General features: G+C 36.1%; 2 long non-coding RNA genes across 7 annotated transcripts in view; one reads left to right on the plus strand and one right to left on the minus strand.

Annotated features, from left to right (window-relative positions):
• Positions 1-20312, minus strand: part of LOC145939787 (uncharacterized) — a 268796-nt gene that overhangs the window by 218538 nt on the left and 29946 nt on the right. For all 5 annotated transcript variants that reach the window (XR_014425899.1, XR_014425900.1, XR_014425901.1 and 2 more), the window contains exons 4-6: positions 9011-9246; positions 8631-8909; positions 8430-8475 (exon numbers count right to left, since the gene is read on the minus strand). This is a non-coding gene — a long non-coding RNA (uncharacterized LOC145939787). The remainder of the gene's footprint in view (positions 1-8429; positions 8476-8630; positions 8910-9010; positions 9247-20312) is intronic.
• LOC145939788 (uncharacterized) lies at positions 449-13533 on the plus strand. Of its 2 annotated transcripts, XR_014425902.1 has the most exons (4): positions 449-878; positions 1755-2483; positions 10958-11045; positions 13168-13533. It is a non-coding gene; the product is annotated as an uncharacterized LOC145939788 (long non-coding RNA). The 2 variants fall into 2 exon arrangements; XR_014425903.1 differs by lacking the exon at positions 1755-2483.

Here is a 20312-nt window from a genome sequence, read left to right on the forward strand (position 1 = left end):
GAAAAGAAAAATTCAAACCCGATAAGCTAATTATGCAAGTAAATTTTCGGATTTAATTGATTTTTTTTATATACACAAATAAATATAAATTGATTTAATACTTTTAATAATCAAATGTTTACTTTTATATTTTATTTTATATTTAATATCTAATTTTATGTATCTCAAGGAAATTGTATTACATAGACGTTTTCTCCGTTTATAAATATTTATATAAATGGATGTCTATAAAATATGTATCAATAACAAGCGACACGCGCTAAGAATGTCCGACGATGATTGAAATATTTAAGCTCGACGTTCCTGATAATAAATCGTTTATTACCCTTCCTTTACAAGTCAGTTGATTTATATCTGACGCTTCGCGCTTGCTGTTACATCATCGGTGTCGCGGAATCGATGTCCAGCGACAATCGAATAACTACATGCGCCCGCTAATAATCTCCGCGGGCAATTGGACGATCGCCCTGGACAAGGTCCAACGCGACGCGCGTAGATTCGTACGCTTGAAATAGTAGCGAAGAATCGTCTCACAGCCGCGTACACGCGTTCGCGGTCTCTCCACATGCGTCTAAAGCAGACGACGACCGCGAAGACGAGGAGAGGAGAAAGAGGAGAAGGGGGGGAAGGGAAGATGGGCCACGGCAGCATCCCGACTCTCCGCGGAATGAGCGATGATTGTAACGTTTCACGCGGTCCGCGTCGTTGCCGCGAAACGACATATACGTCGTCGGCGACGACGATGACGACGACGACGACGACGACGACGACGAGGGGCTAGAGCCGCGTGTCGGTCACGCCATTCCGCGATTGGCAAGACGGGCGACAGGGTGGATAGACAAATGGAGAACGCCGCCGTTGGCCGACTCGCGTGGGTGGTAAGTTCGTCGCGTCTGAGTCTGAGCCCGTCTGAGCGGCCGTCTCGTTGCATGACACGTGCAGAAATGTCCCTCTCTTACGAAAGAGAGGAGAAAGATCGCGCACGAGCGCTTACGTAAGTCACAATCGAGTTGTACAAAGTGCATCGGAACTTTTTTGCACCCGCGCTTGAGCGTTGATGCACGATGCATGAGTGTTTCTTTCCTGTCAATTCCGTCCCTCTTTAACCTCGCTGATCTAATCTGACTCGTATCAGTGAACAACAGTTATTCTATTATAATTGAAGAAAAAACATAAGGATATAAATGATATTATATTGTGTAAAAACGAAATAAAGTGATTTTTTCCTGTCGTGTTATAATGCATTTAATAAGAAAAATTCATTATTTAGAGTCTATTTTTAAAAAAGATTATGATTAATAAAAAGAAAATTGGTGCAAGATAAACTCGTGCATCAAGAGATTACTGTTCTCTAGTATTCAGTTGAGACATTATAATCAATTGTTATTTAGTAATTTGTCTAAGACGAATTATTGAATAAATCATCAAAAATCGCAATTGTAAAACTTATAACATATCTTTTACATCAAACGTAGCAATTTTGTAATTTTTAGCTTAAAAAATATATATCATAGTAATCATAAAAAACCATGTTTATTTAATTTCGCGATAATACATAGATAATACGAGCTGTAATTTTTAGAGTCAGATTATCGAGATCTTTAAATTTTTAAATAAATGGGAGTGACACAATAAAAGGTCTCTATAACAAAATAAATAATGATCGTATTTTTGTACTATGGAATCATCATATAAAATGCAAGTTTCTATGATTTTATTATCTAACAGATAAATTATATCTCTTTGTCTCAAAGTGCGCCCACGAGATTCGTCTGGCGATCGTGAAATCGGAATTGCATGTTCAAATTAGCGGCGCGACAGCTTCGCTTTCAACACCACGACCGAGATATCTATTCTCAGATGATGGTGGTTCGTCTAGTCAGCGATCACGTTAACCGGGTGCCGTTTACAGAACGATATCATCGTCATCGGCGTCATCGACGGCTCGGATTGCAGCTAAAGTCGCATTTAAAGAGACAGCATCGCGAATCTTACGCGAGGTATCTTGCCAGAGAAATGCAATGGAGAAGCTGCATCGTGCTAAACTGCATCGCTGCCGCACTAGAGAGCCCGCAAATTTCTAGGCTCTGAAACGAGAACGTAGCTAGTCAGGACCGAAGGGAAAAATATTCAAGAAATTATTCAAGGGAAAAAGCGAAAAGAGACATCTGCTTGCATTAAGCGAACAAGCTGCAAAAAGAGAAGATCGTGGTTGTACCGGCGCCTCGAACATAATCCTCGACAACACTCTCATTGTTCCGTTCACGTGGAATATAATTTATGAGTTATGACGTTCCTCTTTCCAGAACACGTTACTCATCTCTCTCCCCCGTACTTGCTCGCCTAAACAAAGTAGTCAAGTGAAACGAGTTTCTTCCGTGTCGGACATTGTCCCGCGACAAGTCGCGTTTGCGAGACAGTGGCTAATAAGCGCGCGACAGGATCACCGAAATCACCGTTTCGCTTGACAAGTTGGATGATGAGTGAGTCACGTGCGCAAGCACACAACACAAATGCATGTAAACCTACTATGTTGTCCGACGACAAAGTGTCAAGTACCGCATAATTTCGTCGTGTGCAAGACGCAACACGGTTCGCAAATCCCCCGAGATTCTCGGATAATCATGTGAGAAATTCTTAAATGGACGACTTGCCGACGACGTTTTCATTGACGCGGAATTGTCGGCGACGTTAAAGCATGGGGAAAAATATAATTGTCCATCGCGATAAAACATTTGGTATGTTGACAGCTCGGTATATGCGTTAGTACGCGACGCACGCGTTGCATGTACAGGTAAATCCAGAAACGTTGAGCATCGTGCTCGACAAACGTAATGCTCCCACGTCAATTTGATGCAATGTCGTCATTCGCGCTCGCGTTGACAATGAAAGAATAAAGACGTAATATCTTACGCACATAGTTCAATGTATCTTGAACTGCGGAGTAAGAAATCTAAATTTATAAATTATATAATGTGCTTATTATAATTTTTAATTATCTTAATTTTTTTTCTTGTACACAACTCTATGCAATGATTTAAAAAAAATATATTTCTTGTAATATATACACCAGAAAACAGATGCACTAGTAATTCTACTACATTTTTACGCTTCTTTTTATTAAAAATACATTTATAAAGAACAATAAATTTTTTTTAAAGTGAAATAAAAAAATTAATATATATTAGCATATAGAAGTACTAATTTTGAGTTCTAATTAATTAAAGCATTTATTCAAATTGTCAGGTCTATTAATGAGTCCATTAATTTAACAATCTATTTCCATTATTAATTTTGTATTATTAATTTTGATATTTCTTGCGTAAAATTAATAGCGTCTAAAATTTTGAATAAAATTATTTAATAAACAAGTTAATTTATCCGACAATATTTTTTTCATTCATGTGTCTACTGATGCATCTCGATCGTTTAATTATAGGCATGCATATTCGAGACGATTATTATACCTTCTAATTAAATCTGACATGAGTTAAGAAACATCGACCATGCATATTTTATTAATAATTAGAATATCGTAAGCGTGGGCATCCTGATTCTACCGGTTACTGAAGAAGCGAGAATAATAGCGGAGAAGAAACGAAACGAAAAAGAGAAAGAAAGAGAAAGAGAAAGCTGTCTGTCACACTGTCTGTCAAGAGGGATGTCGGGGGTGGCGAAGGAATAATAATAGCGACGATAATACATGGCTCAACTCTGAGGATCTGGACGTACCGAATCGTCCTCCATCTCATGGTGAATATCGTCGCTTTTTCCTCGAGTTCTCTCTCTCTCTCTCTCCATCTTTTACATTGCGCGTCTGTCTCTCTGATCTCCACGTTCCGTCTTTCAACCCGTTCTTGTGTGTGTAACACATTTGAGGTGGGTGGCTACGGGTTAAATGAACAATAGTACACGTGTAGCCATCATGTCAAACTGTCATGTCGCCTCAAACAAAACAACAAAATACGTCTCGACATCTCCCGCTACCTCCTATTCTAGGAGATCATTATTTGCGATTAACTTAAATCAAAAGGGACGTTTCCCGCAAATTATGATTGATACAAACATCATTTGCGAAAAAAAATTTAATTAATCTTTAAATTTTTTGAATGAAAAGATTCATGGATATGTATATTTGTTATTTCACAGAGTTACAGATTTAATATGTATCAAAAATTATATAGAGGACGTACTAAAGTTATATTCTTTTCATATTTTTTCATTTTTTATTGGGTTTATAAGATTCTATAGCACACGAACAATGTTCTACAAGTATCAGACAAGCCAAGCTGTCATGTTGTATTTGTAGAAACAACAGCTTCGCGTACATGTTTCTCTTTGATTCATATTTGTTCTTCAGGCACAGATTGCTTCAGAGATTCTTTATTCAGAATGAATATTGTGTGTATTTTGCATTATATATATGTTATTAAAGTTTTTAAAGATTTATGTCTGTTTTTCTTTCAATGCTAGATGAGAGATATATGCAATTTTTACCAATTACATAATGTATAATGTCTGTCAAAAAATGTATTTTTTAATATTATGTAAATATAATGTATTCTTTTGTATATCTTGAAATATCTTTGAAAATATTTTATCTTTATACTCTCTAAAAATGTTAAGAAAACAATCGACAAAAATTAATGCATTTGTTTTTTTTTGCAACTTTGAAGTACATTCGAATTGCTAATCGTTCTGTAATAATTAATTGATCATTTTATAAACGAGATCTCCTCACTTTTCACAGATATTAATTTATAACACATGGAAAATATAAATCACAAAATTTTACTATGGAAAATTCCTCAAGAATCTTTGCATCTCCTGTTCGCTCTCTTTAGTAATCTCTTTGGCAATCATACGTTTTCAACGCATTTAAATTATATATATCTTTCGACACTCGACACTGATCAAAACGACGGATCTTCAGGATTGACGATATTTTGGCATTAACGAACGCTAATTGAAACTGCCATCATTAGCTATAAAATAGAGAGAATTCACGAAGACGATATCTATCAAAGTCCTGACGGAGAGCGTTATTAAGGGCGTATCGTATAATACTACATGCGTATTCCTGTGAGACATAACGACGCCAGTAGAATTCAGACCCTAGAGGAAGACGACGAAGACGAAGACGACCACGACGACGACGACGACGACGACGAGGCAGTAGACGACAACGAAGACCACGTCGACGCCTCGTCCGCGGCGACAGCGCCTGACGTCGAGTATGCGAGGAGAGCCGAAGAACTCTCGTGTGCTCGGTTATGTAACCACGCATGAAACTAATATATCAGAGTTGTCCGGCGTTTGTGGCAAACTTAGACCGCGCGTCTCGAGCCAAAGGCTTCCTCTCTTTCTCAACATTTTGGGCAAACAAGAAACATCCGATGACTAAAAGTTCGATAGTTTTAAAGCTATTGTTGCACTTTTGCGTTTGTGGATGACAGTTATACTTAAGCATTTCTTTATGAACGATTTCGATCATGTGCAATGCGATAAATATGTTTTTAAAAATCCACTTGAATATAATAAATGAATAATATTCATTATTATATTTTAATCAATTAATTAATTAATATTTATTAATTAAATTGAGAGTACGTTTTATTTAAATGAATCAGCGGACAGAATTATGGTCCGCCAGGCACAACGAGAAACTTCACGAGACATCAATAAATAAGATCTTTTCTCCCGGGCGATTTTGACAGAAGCTCGGAGAGAGGAAGAATTTTTTTCGTGTTCAGACTGACGAAAAAGAGCGCGAGCATCTGTTGCTTCCAAAAAGTCCCGGTCGTTCCAGACGTGGTTCTCCTTTCTCGACGTGCCTTTTTCTGCCATTCCTGCCATACTTTTTCATTCTTCCGTCTCGCACCAGCCGCACGAAATTTGTTCTTTTTTTGCGATGCGCAAGATAAGATATTTAGTCTAACGAAACGGCGGATTCGCGAGACATTATAGAATTTTAAAAAATAGGGAAGAAAAAAAAAGAAAACGCGTGCACTCACGCATTATTCAAGCGGAATTATTGCAATCTATTCATGAAATAAAATGAACTTAATAAATTTTAGATAAAAAAATAGTCTCTCAAAGTTAAAATTATTCTTGCGTATTTACCCTAACTAGTTATATAAAAAAAATCTCATTAGTAAAATAGAAATAGCAAAGTGTTGTGTGATAATTAATAAAATAGAAATAACAAGTATATCGACAGAGAATGGCGCGATTAATAAAATGAAATAATAAAATTAATAGTATCGGAAGACTGTAAAGTTCTAATTACCATTGTGAGATCTATATTACATCGCCTTAGAACGTGCTGTAGAGAACTTCATACGTAACGACTAGACTACATTATGTAGGAAACTATGTAGTAGACTCACGTATTACGTAATGCAATATTGTGCGAGATTGCGAGACGTTTGCGTATCGTAGCAGCAAACCATGATGACAACTTCCGCGCATATATTTCGAGTGTCGTATAGCATACCGACGAGTTCAAAGAAGCGCAGAAGTCGTCGCGGAAAGCAAGATTGACTCTCCTTTCTCGATTTTAGGGTGTGCCTGATAGTGTGTCGCCACAGTGTGGGGCTGTTATACATGTGCAACGCGGATCGCGTTGTGTATACTCACACACGTACGCAGCATGAGAGACGTGCATGTCACCTTCATTGTCGATGGAACGTACGCGTGACACAGGCGTGTCATATTACGTGACATGTTACGTGTGCGAGATTTACCGATGACACCCACAAGCAGATGAACCGCGTGATACGATTGTCGCAAATCATTTCCGGTCCGCGTCGTCGGAAAATTTACGCAGATGGAATAATTTATTCATACATAAATCAAAATTCGACTTGAAATATACACATATTTAGTTGATTTTACGAATTAAAAATAAATATTTCCGATATATGTATTTTTCCCGTTAGAAGTAATAATCATTTTTAAATAATTCGCTCATTAGAAAAATATATAAAAAAGATTTTATATAAAGATGTGTAAAGATTTAAGGTTTTCATAAACTTGTACTAATTCTATTTATTTCTCTTTTATGTCTCTAGATTGTCTTTTGTTCATGTTTTGTTAAAATACGTTAATTGTTTCGTCGCTTTTTAAAATATTTTTTTACTAATATATACGTATAATATTTAACATTAAAAATATGCTAATAAGAGAAAGAAAACAATTAATATATTTAAAATAGTCAATACAAATTCCGAAAGCCAAACCTTTCAATATTATTTTAAATTTCTGATAATTCTCTTAAAAAATTATTATCTCATTTAATAATTTCAATTGTTGCGTTTCAATTAAATATACATATGTATGCATAATTGTTCTAAAAATTGTATGAAAAAATTTGAAATAATATTTAATTTAAACGAAACTATTTAAATAATTATTTTCAATAATCTGCACATGAAATATATCCATTACTGACGAGAGAGGTGCGGCTAATCAGCGAAGATTGTCACATCGGCGTTTTCATTGGACATGCGTGTTCAGTGGACACAATGGTAACCGTGAACGCAATGTAATTAACGTAGCGTTGCATGATGCGCATACGGCAACGTCAGAGAATCATCAGAGTTAGTAAACAGCGCGGAGAAACTTCTCACCGAGACGAGGCAACACCCACATGGCAGACGTGCTTAACCGCGCGAAGCGCGTCGCGCCGTCCCGAAATAAACTACGTTAAATGGATCGTAGCCACTTGGACAATGAGAACGCAAAGTCAATTAAGTCGGTGTCACTGGAATTCATGAAATGATTCCCACTGATCACATTCGAACGTAAAGTAATTTGACGTAAATCGAAGATCTCTTCCTATATAATAACGTGGAATTGATATATTACGAAATGGATAGTGTCATATCCAACTTTAAACTTGTAAAGTAATATTGCCCGAATTTTATATAATTTATTGAAAATTTGAAGAATTACTAACATTTAACAAAAATTTAAGCATAATTTTGTATACTTTAATGTGATGTGTAATATTTGATTGTCTTAGAAGACACTTTTTAATTGTTAAAAGTGTTTCATAAACTTGAAGCTTTCGAAATCTGACATTTTTTATACAATAGTATAACTTTTAGATGTATATACGCTGCATTATATACGCATGTAATATAAATAATCCCTTTCTAAAAAATAAGTATAGTAACATATACAAAATATAGTATATTATAACATATTATTTTATTTAATTTTATTTTAAACAAATTGTTAAACTATTATATACTAACTCTCACGATGACAGCCTCTCGATGCTACGAATATATCGCACAATCGAGACAGTCAATAAGCATCGCGGAAAAGATGCAACAATACTTGCAAGAATAAACTTAACATTTTTTAGAAAGAGATATTTATAATACTTTCAATTCGATCAAAATAAACAATTTCTCACTCACCGATACGTGCAATAGCGGAGTTGTAGTACACAGCACACACATGGATCTGAAAACAAAATATTCAAATTATGTATGTGTGTATATATATGTGGGGGGGGGGGGATATATGTGTGTGTACAGGGTGTTTTGAAAGTCTGGAAACGGTCGAATATTGCAATGCAATTTAGAAAAAAATGTTTTTAAATATTTTGCATAACTCACAGTTGCCTCGCTGTTGCCTGATGCCTCCCCGGGCCTCCTCCTCCTCTCTGGTCCATGGTAGCACTCACGACATTCGCAAAAACACGAATAATTACGATCGCCCGACACTTTACACGGCACTCCCGACACGTGAATCGCACGTGTATTTCGCGTACATTGCGCAATGAAAAAAAAAACGATGCGAAAACTATAACCGCACGAATCTCGTAGTCAAACTTGCCCCAGTGTCGTCTGACGGCTCCCCGGACTTCCTCCTCCTCTCCTATAAGTAAAGCTTACCTGTAATAACAAATAAAATACATATATATAGAGATACTTAAACAAATATAATAAAAATGATGTATTTCTTAAAAAAAATATTATATATTCATTTTGCATACCTTACAGTTGCCCCGTTGTCGCCCGATGCCAACAGGCCTCCTCCTCCTCTCTTGGTCCCTGGTAGCACTCACGACACTCCCGAAAATACGAATAATTACGATCGCCCGACACTTTATACGGCACCCGACGCGTATTTCGCGTACATTGCGCAATGAGAAATAACGATGCGAAAACTATAATTGCACGAATCAACGTCCATTCGACACTATCGCACGCAGCTTATCAGCAATGCTACCTGTAACAAATAAAATACAATAAAATTAAATATTACTAATTTAATTTTTATAACATATTATTATTTTAAAATTTAATTAGCAAATTTTCGCTTTATTAATACCTATTTTTTAACAGAAATTAGCTGATTAAAGCGTTAATTTGCTAATTAATTTTTAAAATAATATGTTATTATATAAAAATTAAAATATAGTAATATGTTTTAAATAATATGTTATAATATTTTTGATAATTATCAGCTGATTTCTATCAAAAAATATTAATCAAGACTAAGGTATTATAACATATATTATGTACAACATATTACTATTTTAATTTTTTACCATATTATTATTTAAAAATTTAATTAGGAAATTAACGCTTTAATCAGTTAATTTCTGTGAAAGAATATTAATCGAGTTTAAATAAACTTTATTCTTTTTGACATAAAATCGAAGAATGGTGCGCGCGTAGCGCGTTGTTCTAATGTATATAAAAAAGTATATACCTACTACACAAGAATGAAAGAGAGTATATTATAAAACTGATAATAAAACCTGCACCACATATATTATCCGCTTATCGAGGGAATAAGAGTTGAAGATGCGTCGAAGATAATGTCGATGCTTAGCGTCATATAATGGCGAAACGTTTAGCGTAATTATCGGCTCATCAGCGCAATACATAATGTATTAACGCGTTGCCATAAACGCTATATTATACAAAAGTATCCGTTGCGTGATGTAGTTTCTAAAAAAAAAAAAAAATTAAAAAAAGAGATAGAGCAAAAGCGTTCGGAACGAAACAGTAAATTATGCAAAGTATCTCGTTTAATCGAAAGATCGTTACGTCGCGGTTAAATTTAGGCTAATCTGTGAAATTATATAGATAAAAGAATTACACATCTGCAAAACGCGGGACGTTCACCGTTCCACTTTTTTTAGCCCTATACCAGTCTGTCAGATCCTGCGCGAAAATATCGCGCGAGCGAGCGGCATAAGTCCGATTTAACCGAGCACAAAAAATAAACTCGAGTATATTAATCTGGTAGTCATGCGTCGCGTTTATAGTCCCTAAAAACTTCCTCGACGCCTTTCTTCGTACGACGATTCGGGTTAATCGTCGACGGGGGGGAACAAATGCTCGTTAAACGGAACAAAATTTATGCCTCTAAATAACGAGTCACGGATCATCGACGATCGACGTTGCGATTAAACGTTCGCGTTTGCAATAGTCTCGCAGAATACGAGAATACGGAGTTGCATAAAAATCGCAGAACCGCGAAACCTGTTTCAAACGGGGCTACGTACAGTTCGACTTGAGGGGGAAAGAGAAAAAAAAGCGTCCCCGCGAACGCGACTCGCTTAGAAAGCCGACATCGTTCGCTGGAAGTTGACAAATGCGCGTTAAAACCGCGATCTTGCACGGTATAATTACGCGATATAAGGAAAGTCACACAAAACGACCGTTTCCATAATGGGATTATAATCGCGCGCCTTGGATTTTCGACCCCGGCGATCGATGGGTTAAACACGGGTTCCGCTCAATGATACACATTAGTCCGGACATCGTTAGACATCGTCGCGATCGCTAGGGAAGAAACACTTGTCACGTTGAATACGGTTTACATTATTAAGCCGATCGACCAGCGAGCGCAGTGTCATTATCTTGCTATCGCCTCTCAATGAGAGAGGCGCTGTTTAAATGTCTCAATCTCTGTTTTTCTTTTCCAGAGAGTCTTATGCGAGAGGACGACAACGCTTTTCGCTTTAATGCGATTGGACGATAAATTATCATATAGAACGTAACGAAGTAGAGCAGGTAGGTCATTACTTAGTCTAATTAGCGAAAACTGTCACACGATTAACGACGTGAAATCGATGAGGAACATTAAGTTTGCATCTTTATCGCGTTAGTAATCGAGTAATAGGGTAAACGCTTTACGACGCAATGACAATATTTCTAGAACAATATTAAAGTTAAGATATTTCGAAACGCGCGTAGGTTGAATATCGCACGTGAAATATATGTATATATATCTGTTATAAAATTTAGGATTATGAAAAATGCAATAAGCACTTGCAAATTATCTCTGATTTAAAATTCTTTCGATTACACTATTTTTTTTAGACAGAATAGACGATTAGATGCGCGAGATTGCAGAGGATTAATTTATCAATCGCTTCTATTTTTATTATCATAGTGAAATAATGACAAATTGGCTCTCCTTGGTAAATTTGTATCCGTTAATTATTGAACGGTGACAAATATCGCTTTTTTTTACTCGACTTCGCGCATTTTATTTTATTATAAGCATCGCGTGCTCTCTTCGTCATCCAAGTCTCGTGGCAGCGTCGTTAAAGCGACGTTTAAAAAATTGCTTTTCAAACATTGATTTTTGGCGCGATATAAACAAGATTTATGCGGCACGCCGCGCCTTGATGTATCACATGTTGCAAACCGGCCCGATCCCTATCCTTTCGTTCATTTTCAAGCCTTTGATTTATGACCGTCTCTTATGTGCACTCGTAAACGTTATATTGGTTTCCCGCGGTAGCATTACGCCTGCGTCTTCAGGAACCAATTAACGCCGTATCAAGTGCGCCGAAACAAAAAAAAGAAGACTAAACGACGGACGAACAGCGACGATCATGCGCTCAGACTCAGAAAGGCCCTTTCAACTTTTCCGTTCTGTATCATATATAATGTAACGTAACGTAAAATTGTATGACGAGAGAAAGATCTCTATTTGTGATTAAAGTGACGTGTGGAGAAAAGGTTGGACATTTTTAAAAATTGAATTACAATTTATATGTAAAATGTTATCCAATCGTTTCGAGATATTCGCTGTGAATCTCTAAATTGAAAATTACACGAAGGAGTGTTAATTTTTTCCATATGTGAATCGTTAACCGTATTTGGATTAAACTACAAATGCATATTTTTGACATCATCGTCCGAGACAGAGTTTAGACTCCGTTTGTTGGCACTTTTTGCTAACATCTAGACGCTGGTGGCTTGAGCGAGGGCGTGCTGACGTGAGACGCCATGACGCTGAGTGCGTTCCAAAAATACGACGGCACTTTGGCACAGTATACTGCGCCCAGTGAGTTTAGCGGTTGTTTACATCGATAAAGAAGCTGTTGCGAGTGCCATTCCGCACCATTAGTGATCTCTTATGTTGTCTATAATTCTGACGGCATCTCGTTTACTGTTTCGAGTCGTCTGTCTTTAGTGCTTTCACAAACGTCATTGCGTTACTCTGGCATTTCGCGGCCAGCGAGATGCAAATCTCTAAAGATTGATATTTCTCGTCTTCTATCAGTTACTAATATTATAACATGACATTATGATTAAAGAAATAAATAATTTTTCAAGTATGAGCATATTTTTTATATAAATAGAATGCATCTTTTTTTTTAATTCAACTGGAATTTTTACAACTTATTTATATAATCGTACGTTTCATAAAAAATAAATGTAGAGTTTTATGTAATTATTGTAATGTATGTTATAGAATTTATATATGACATTAGCCTAACTCTCTTCAACAAAAAATTTATTATTTTTTATCATAGCTTCGAATATTTATTCACTATCTCGCGTGACATTCAGTATATTAATGATATCGCTAGTTTTGTGTTAGTCGCGAGGAACTTCGCGTTGATTTATCGTGTTGAATTTTCGAGACAATTTGGTAAGATCGTTTCTCGTGGACACGCGCGAGTCGCGAGTCGACCATTCGCAGCTGGCTATTATTGTCACACAGTGTTCACAATACGAGGGCGACGACGAGTCCTCCTCGCGCGGGAGAGACATGAGTACATTCATCCGCGTTCACAAACCGCATCAGCGGGACTTGGGTCCGTTCAGAGCGCGGTTCCACCATGACCACGATTCATAGTCCCGCGGATGTACCATTAATGAGAGTTTCTCCTTGCAGCAACTGGCCACTGTTATTATAGCTGCTCATAACAGTCAAGCATCGCGCCGGCAGTCGCGCTGGCAGCCACGACTGTGAGGCATTGAGCGTCTATTTTCACGCGCGTCGCAAACAGTCTCCTTGTTGGACGATTTCAAGCGAGTGTCCAGCCGTGGACTGCCACCCCCTCGTACATGTCTAGTCAATTAGAGTCGACGAGGTGGAAAGATTTCGCGCTGGAACGGCGGCATACTTGGAACCAAGTCAATCGTTAACGCGGAATTGAAACACGAAAATCAGCGAAAAAATAAAAACTCTTTTAGATTATCTAATTCTCATATTGAATGAAGCCTAACGTTCTCGATAATAGAAAAATATTATATATAATAATTGGTATAATAATTAAGAGAGAAAGATATTTATTTAAAAATTTTTTAAGTATTAATTATGCAATGTGTATATGTATATAATATTTATTTTTGTTCGTATCTTTACTTATTATCTTATTTTTTAATCGAATTTTAACAAAATTAAATCGTAAATGGATTTTAATGCAAATTATGGTACTCATTAGTGCGTCTCTTATACATGCGCGCTATTAAACTTGATGTAATGATAATTAAGAGAATTATGATAATTATGATAATTAAAAGATACAATGTGAAACTCTTTCATGTGACGTTAAATCATTATGAATTTAAGAGATATTTTCACTTGAGTTACTTTACCACTTTCAAAACGATAAAAAATATATGCTTTTCTATGATGTCCCTTAAGTAGAGATTTATAATGTCATTAATTGATCATTAGCATTTACGGACATGAGATTCGATTGTTATCTCCTAACGTGGTAAATGATAGAATATAGGCACAATTATAAATTACATCGTATCGATATCCTTCTTTAAGTATATTAATTATTATTTTATTAATTATAATATCACTGCTTAATTGTGTATATAAATCTTCTTTAAGTGACTGTATTATATCTTAAACTTGACGTTGCAAAATTTATTTTAATTGCACAGATACGTGAAGTTCTCTATTTTTTAAATTCAACATAATAGATAATTAATATAATGTCAGATTTATTTAAATGTTATTTCAATTTTATTATTTTATTATTGTTTCAATTATTGTATAATACTATTATATTTTCATTAACAATATATATAATTTATAAGAGGAGTGAATAATAAAATAATAATAAAAATCTATATCTCCATGTTATCGCTAAAACTAGTAGTAATATCAAATTTTAATTGAAAAATCCAGTGTAAAAAGAAGGATAATTTATAAATTAAAAATCTGCAAAAATAAGTTTCTTTTACATTTATACAGAATTTGTGCAAAAATATAATCTTTATCAAATATTTGAAACAATAAAATTTTTATTTCTCTCTCGTGAGAAAAATAATTTATTAAGATATATCTGAATTTTTTTCCTCCATCAAATATTTCGATTTCACGTTCATAAGATATTTTTTTCGCAATGCGAAACAATTCCCTGACGAGATATCGCGAAGCATCTAAGAAACAACCAAATTAATTTTCCTTTCCAAGATGTTCACACATAATATACACGAGAGAGCAAAAGGCTTCGCGGATCGTGAGCGGGTGTTGGAAAAAATACAAAAAGAGAAGTTTGGCCAGACAGTGGAGGGCGTGGGAGATACATTTATAAACTCGCATCTGTGAGCTTAGAATCGCGTGATTTAGTGGCTACGGAAGGAGATCGTCGCGTCCGCTTTAAGCGACTCTTCAGCCGCCCTCATTCGCGAGAAACGGCATTTTGCCGAGTTAAAATGTTACGAAGTAACATCTCATCGATCATAAGCAAAATGGATAGCGGGATTATCAGACAGGTGGTCAAGCATGTTTAACCTTCTTAATGATTTGATTCTGCGACTTATTAAAGTTTTTGGATGTCTCTCCGATGGAATATGATAGTAATTTTGCATAAAAGTATAGAATCATATGTGTATTAAATCGTAATGCAAAATATTTCAGGAATTCTAAGTTCGTTTTACTAAACAAAACAAAAATAATAATCTTTCTAAACTAAGATCGTCTTCCTAAACTTAAAACATGGTTATTTATTAATTATAATTGTTGATCGATGTAAATGCTATTCAAATTACACAACTTTCTATTATAATTATATATAATATATTAAGCTTCTAAGATGTAAAGATAAAATAAAAATTTTGTTTCACAATTAATTTTTCTTACAGAATTTTATCTTCATAGAATTTTAATTTCAAAGTTTAAATATAGCGTAAGATAATTAATATTAAAAATTAAAAATGGCGATAAATGTGATAGATTTTCGCAGAGTTCTTACTGAGAGAAAATCATCACGAAATTTATCAAAGAATTTATGACTGGCAAAATATCAAAGATTCTCTGTAAGATCTCTTCTATAAATCTCATCAAGCAATTAGAAACTAATATTTAATGTGTCTGTTTTGTTTCGCTTGCAATCAGAATTATTAAGGGACGTTCCAACTTGCAGGTGCCATTATTTCTATATGCATTGTATCATCGCGATCGCATAGATTCAATTAATCTGACAAATGTCTGCATATATAATCAAGAGGGAATCGCATGTATTAAAGTGCACTATTACGCGGAAAACCAATGTAACAAACGTGACGTTGAATATAAAATAAAAAAATTTCGTATATTTAAATATATATAAAGTCGATCAGAATTTCAATAATTTGTTTCAAATTATGATTTCTTTTGTCGTACATTGGGTATTATTTCTAATACTTTTAAAATAAATTAATCAATTACTTATTAATTTATACGAAAGAATTGTAATGTGTGCATGTGTGCATTCTCTTTAATTTCAAGATTACGTCTCAATGTATACATATATATGTCTAACAAAATTAGCTGTGCTTTAGTTACTCGACAGTATTCTCGACTTCGGTCGATACTCTACGATCTCCAACGTCACCGCAGAGCATCGCAAATGTGCTGAATTTAGCTTGCTATCGTCGGTACGCGATCCGTTCTGCATTGTCGGCAACGACAACGATCTTTTTCCGTATTATTAATTATCCTCGGACCGCGCGCGATTTCCGAGGGCGCGACTAATTGGAGGCGATCGGCGACGTCGAGCTACAAATTCCGACGATGATGACTAGACCACGTACGTGTGGATTTTAGCCGAAATCACGGCCGTTTTGCTCGCATTACGCTAGCACTGCGGGAGCGTCTGACACAAGCGAATGTCGCAAATAGCCGAAATAGCTAGCGCGCATCCGAAAAAAGCTATGGTCCGTGAAATATGTGTCGTTATGTTGTCAAAGATACCTTTACGACTTTCGGGATCCTTTCAAGATTCCAATGCCGTTTGTGTCGCGTCCACTTAACCACTTTTACGGCAACTCTTCCGAAATCTACACAGGTGTAACTCATTTGGTTGCGTCACGTATTTAAATTACTGTCTTACATCGATGGTTTTCAATGTTCTTTTCGATATCGAATTGCTCAATAAATTATATTCGTTGGGATTTCTCCCAAAAATATCAATAATTTTGTTGCTAGTAACAACTGATAAAAAATTGATAATTTTGAAATGTTGATTTTATGTACATCTTTCTCTCTCTCTGAATTTTGTCTTTCACATATATAAAATTTTATAAATATTTTTCAAATGTTACCTGATATATATAATATTTTCGAATATTGTAAATATTACTCCAAATATTTTTAATGTTACACCTGTTAGGTAATGATTTTTTGCTTGCTGGATTAATTTTTTATTATTCATTATTTTTGATTCTTTAAATTGCTTTCTCCCATTTAAAATAATTTTGCGAATCGTACAACCTTTTCGTTCAGCAAAAAAAAGGAGGAATAAAAAGACACGATCTGACGCGGTGATTTCGACAAAGCTTTTGGTGTTAATGTGTAACGAAATCCTCTATCATGTTTCTCCTATCCGCAATAATGTGCGAAAGTGACAGGCCCAGATATAATATTGCCCGACCATCTCTAGCTAGACGGAACGTTCTGGGAATCATCGGTAATGCCTAACCAGGCGCGGGCCGGCTCAACCTCGTTATTACATCTCTCGCCGAATTCCTTTCCGCGTTCAGGAAGACGTTTCTCCCGTCTCTCTCGAATGCCCACTCGCTTAGCCACCACGGTGCGCGTAAATCTCTCGCTGTGGTTACAGCCGCCGAGCATTACGTTGATTCACTATTTATAAACATGTGACATCGAGACGAGTGGTAGGTGCGGGTGGGCCAAGAAAACCTATGTCGCTACCGCGACCGAGTACTTTCGTGTTCTCGCCTCCTTCTAGTCTCCACCTGCTCTCGTGTAGTCAGGCGTGCTATCTCTTCGCTCTCTCATCTTTCCTCTTCTCGCTCCTTTCTCTCGATTCATCTCTCAGAGACGCCCGTACACTTTATCTTACACACTCTTGGTCGCATTAAATTCCTCGCGCCAACGGCGAGGAGATTCCTCTGATCGCTTTTAATTTTTTTCAGCGAAAATCAATCCGCGATCGAATTTATAAGTAACCCTTATCGAGCAATATAATATAAACTTGCGCGAAAAATTATATTATTAAAGTTGAACGCTAAACAAAATAATTTAATGCAACCGAATAAAAATTATGTTCAAGAGGAAATATTATAATCAGAAACATTCTATAAATATTAGATATGATGCTAAATAAATTTAATAATAATTAAAAATATGTATATGTGGCCATGATACTAGTTTGGAGTTTGTAAAAAATAAATCATAATATGTCCATGCATTATATTGTGGACAATATGCATTAAATGAAAACAAATTCAAATAAATTAAATCTGGTATATCATTAATTAATGCAAACAGCTCATAATGTTATTCGGGGTCATTAAATCTGCCCGATTTATTTTTATAAATTAATATATCTTTAACGGTATAAACATATACAGTCGACCATTGTGCCCACATGTTCCTTCGAACAATTCCACAGTTCTATTTATCATGCTGTCTTTGCGATGCGTCTCGCCCTAATTAAACCGACGTTAAAGGAGCTCGCTTTATTTCGATTCGCCCGACTTACTGCTCGAACTTTAGCCTTTCGCAAAAATGATGATCGGTCGTGACCGTAATTATCTTAAAGCTACTGCGGTGTAGCGGTGCCCACATCGCGTAGATCATATTTCTTGTCGGCTTCTGCCTTTCCTCGCGAATAAGACGTTCGAGTGCCGCGAGTGCATTAATCTCCGCCGATGGCTACGCTAATGTAATCGTTTAATAAATCCGGTTTATTAATTGCGCCCCTTCCCATTGGCGCATTAATTCGCCCTCCACCGTGAATCCTATGCAAACCGAACGAAAACTCGACATGCAAACGAAGATAAAGAAAGAAGAAAGAGAGAAGAAAAATGCATTCCGACTAGTTCATCGTTTTCTCACGTGAAACACCTATATTCAAATTCGACAATCAAAGGATGCGTACTTTCAATTCCAGGAAAAAGGTTTGTTGCACCGAAATTGTTTCTGTAATTGTTACATCGCAATGTTTAGAACCTAATATTTTAATGCCGAATTTTTATAGTAAACGAATCATAAGAGATGAAGATATATAGATTATATATGTGAAAGAGTAAGAATGTTATATATGTAAAAAAATGTAATTAGAAAAACATGAATCAACGAATGGTTTATAATTAAGTCAACTTTTTCGCTTTTAAAATCAATGCTCTGGTTAAGTTATTACAAAAGCGAGACCACATCCGACAAGCGGAAAAAATTTCGCTAACAAATACATTGATTGTGGATAATATTTGCTTTCTCTAAAGTATAAGCGACATATAAGCCGTAAGATAATATTATAATAAAAGATTATAACTTTGTATAGTAATAATTAAATAATTAAAAGCCGGCGCGCTGTAGCGCTGATAGATAGGCGAGTCAGACAAATGATGATAATAAAATCGTCAACACGCGTCTCGATCTCCCTCCACGTTCCGAGAATACAAATTATTTATTACGCGCGTAATATTAATATCCGATCGCATTATGCCGCAGGCCGTGCACTCGATGATTGGTCGATCGAATAATTTGTACATTGCGCCACCGAGGAAAACGCTAATGTGATGCGCGCTCGAAGCCGACCGATAATTAATACAAAATGGCGATTCGCGTGACAAAAACGCATTTATGACGGATAATGAACGGCGTTGGGCGCCGCCGGTCAAGTATGCAAAGCGAATAACACGTTATGTTCGACTTGCGCGCGATTGTCAGTCGTCAAAGATAGAAAGGTGCTTCGATCAACCAATCACCATCATCGTGGTACATGAGCATAACGTATGAATCGACATGTCGATTGGTCGATCGGACAATATCGTGTCGCAAAGGCTGTGTCTTTCCGTCGTGCAAAAGAGTCGTTTAATGCTCCAGGTATATACATTTGCAGCACGATCGAGTCGTGTCCTCGAACCGTGACACCTAAGATCGTATAGCCTTAGGTCTTTATCAGATCATTATGGACAGCAATTAACCCACGGTCATTGAAAAAATTATAGAATTTCTACGTAATGTATTATATAGATGTAAAGAGGTAGTTTCTCAATCTAGATTATGACAAGCAATTGAAATAATCTCAAAGATTATTTTTTTTATTAAAATATATCGAAACATTAATAATAATTTTCAGTTATAAATAATTGAAAAAAATAAGAACGATGCAAAAGATAAATAAAATTACCTTCCTAAGATGGATAGAAAATTTTCTATTGTTCATCATTGATCATGTAATAAACGTTTAACTGACACACGTAAATTTTGTTATCAAATAAGTAGGACGTGTGATCGACTTCATTCGTCTAGTAAAGTGTCCTCAAAGTAACAGCGCGTTGCAATCGTAAAAGGCGCAAGATCCGCGACGATTGTCTCGGGACTTGAGCTTTCTTGCGAACGGCACCGCGTTCCTCTGGCAATGTCCTAACGACTTGTCCGAGGGAGACAAGAAGCAGACCACGCCGAGTAAAATCGCGAACGTACGTGCGCGCTCCCCGGGTAGTCCCCGACATTGTCTTAGTCGGAGAAAGAAATTCCGACGGGGCAAAGTCACGGTTAGACGCCGCGAGGTGTGGAGGATCGGGATCGATGGATTCCTGGAAAAAACGGGCGTAGGTGTAAAA

This window comes from Prenolepis imparis, unplaced genomic scaffold (assembly GCF_030444845.1).
Source record: "Prenolepis imparis isolate NDT839.2.m4 unplaced genomic scaffold, iyPreImpa1.0 SCAF_8, whole genome shotgun sequence".
NCBI lineage: Eukaryota > Metazoa > Arthropoda > Insecta > Hymenoptera > Formicidae > Prenolepis > Prenolepis imparis.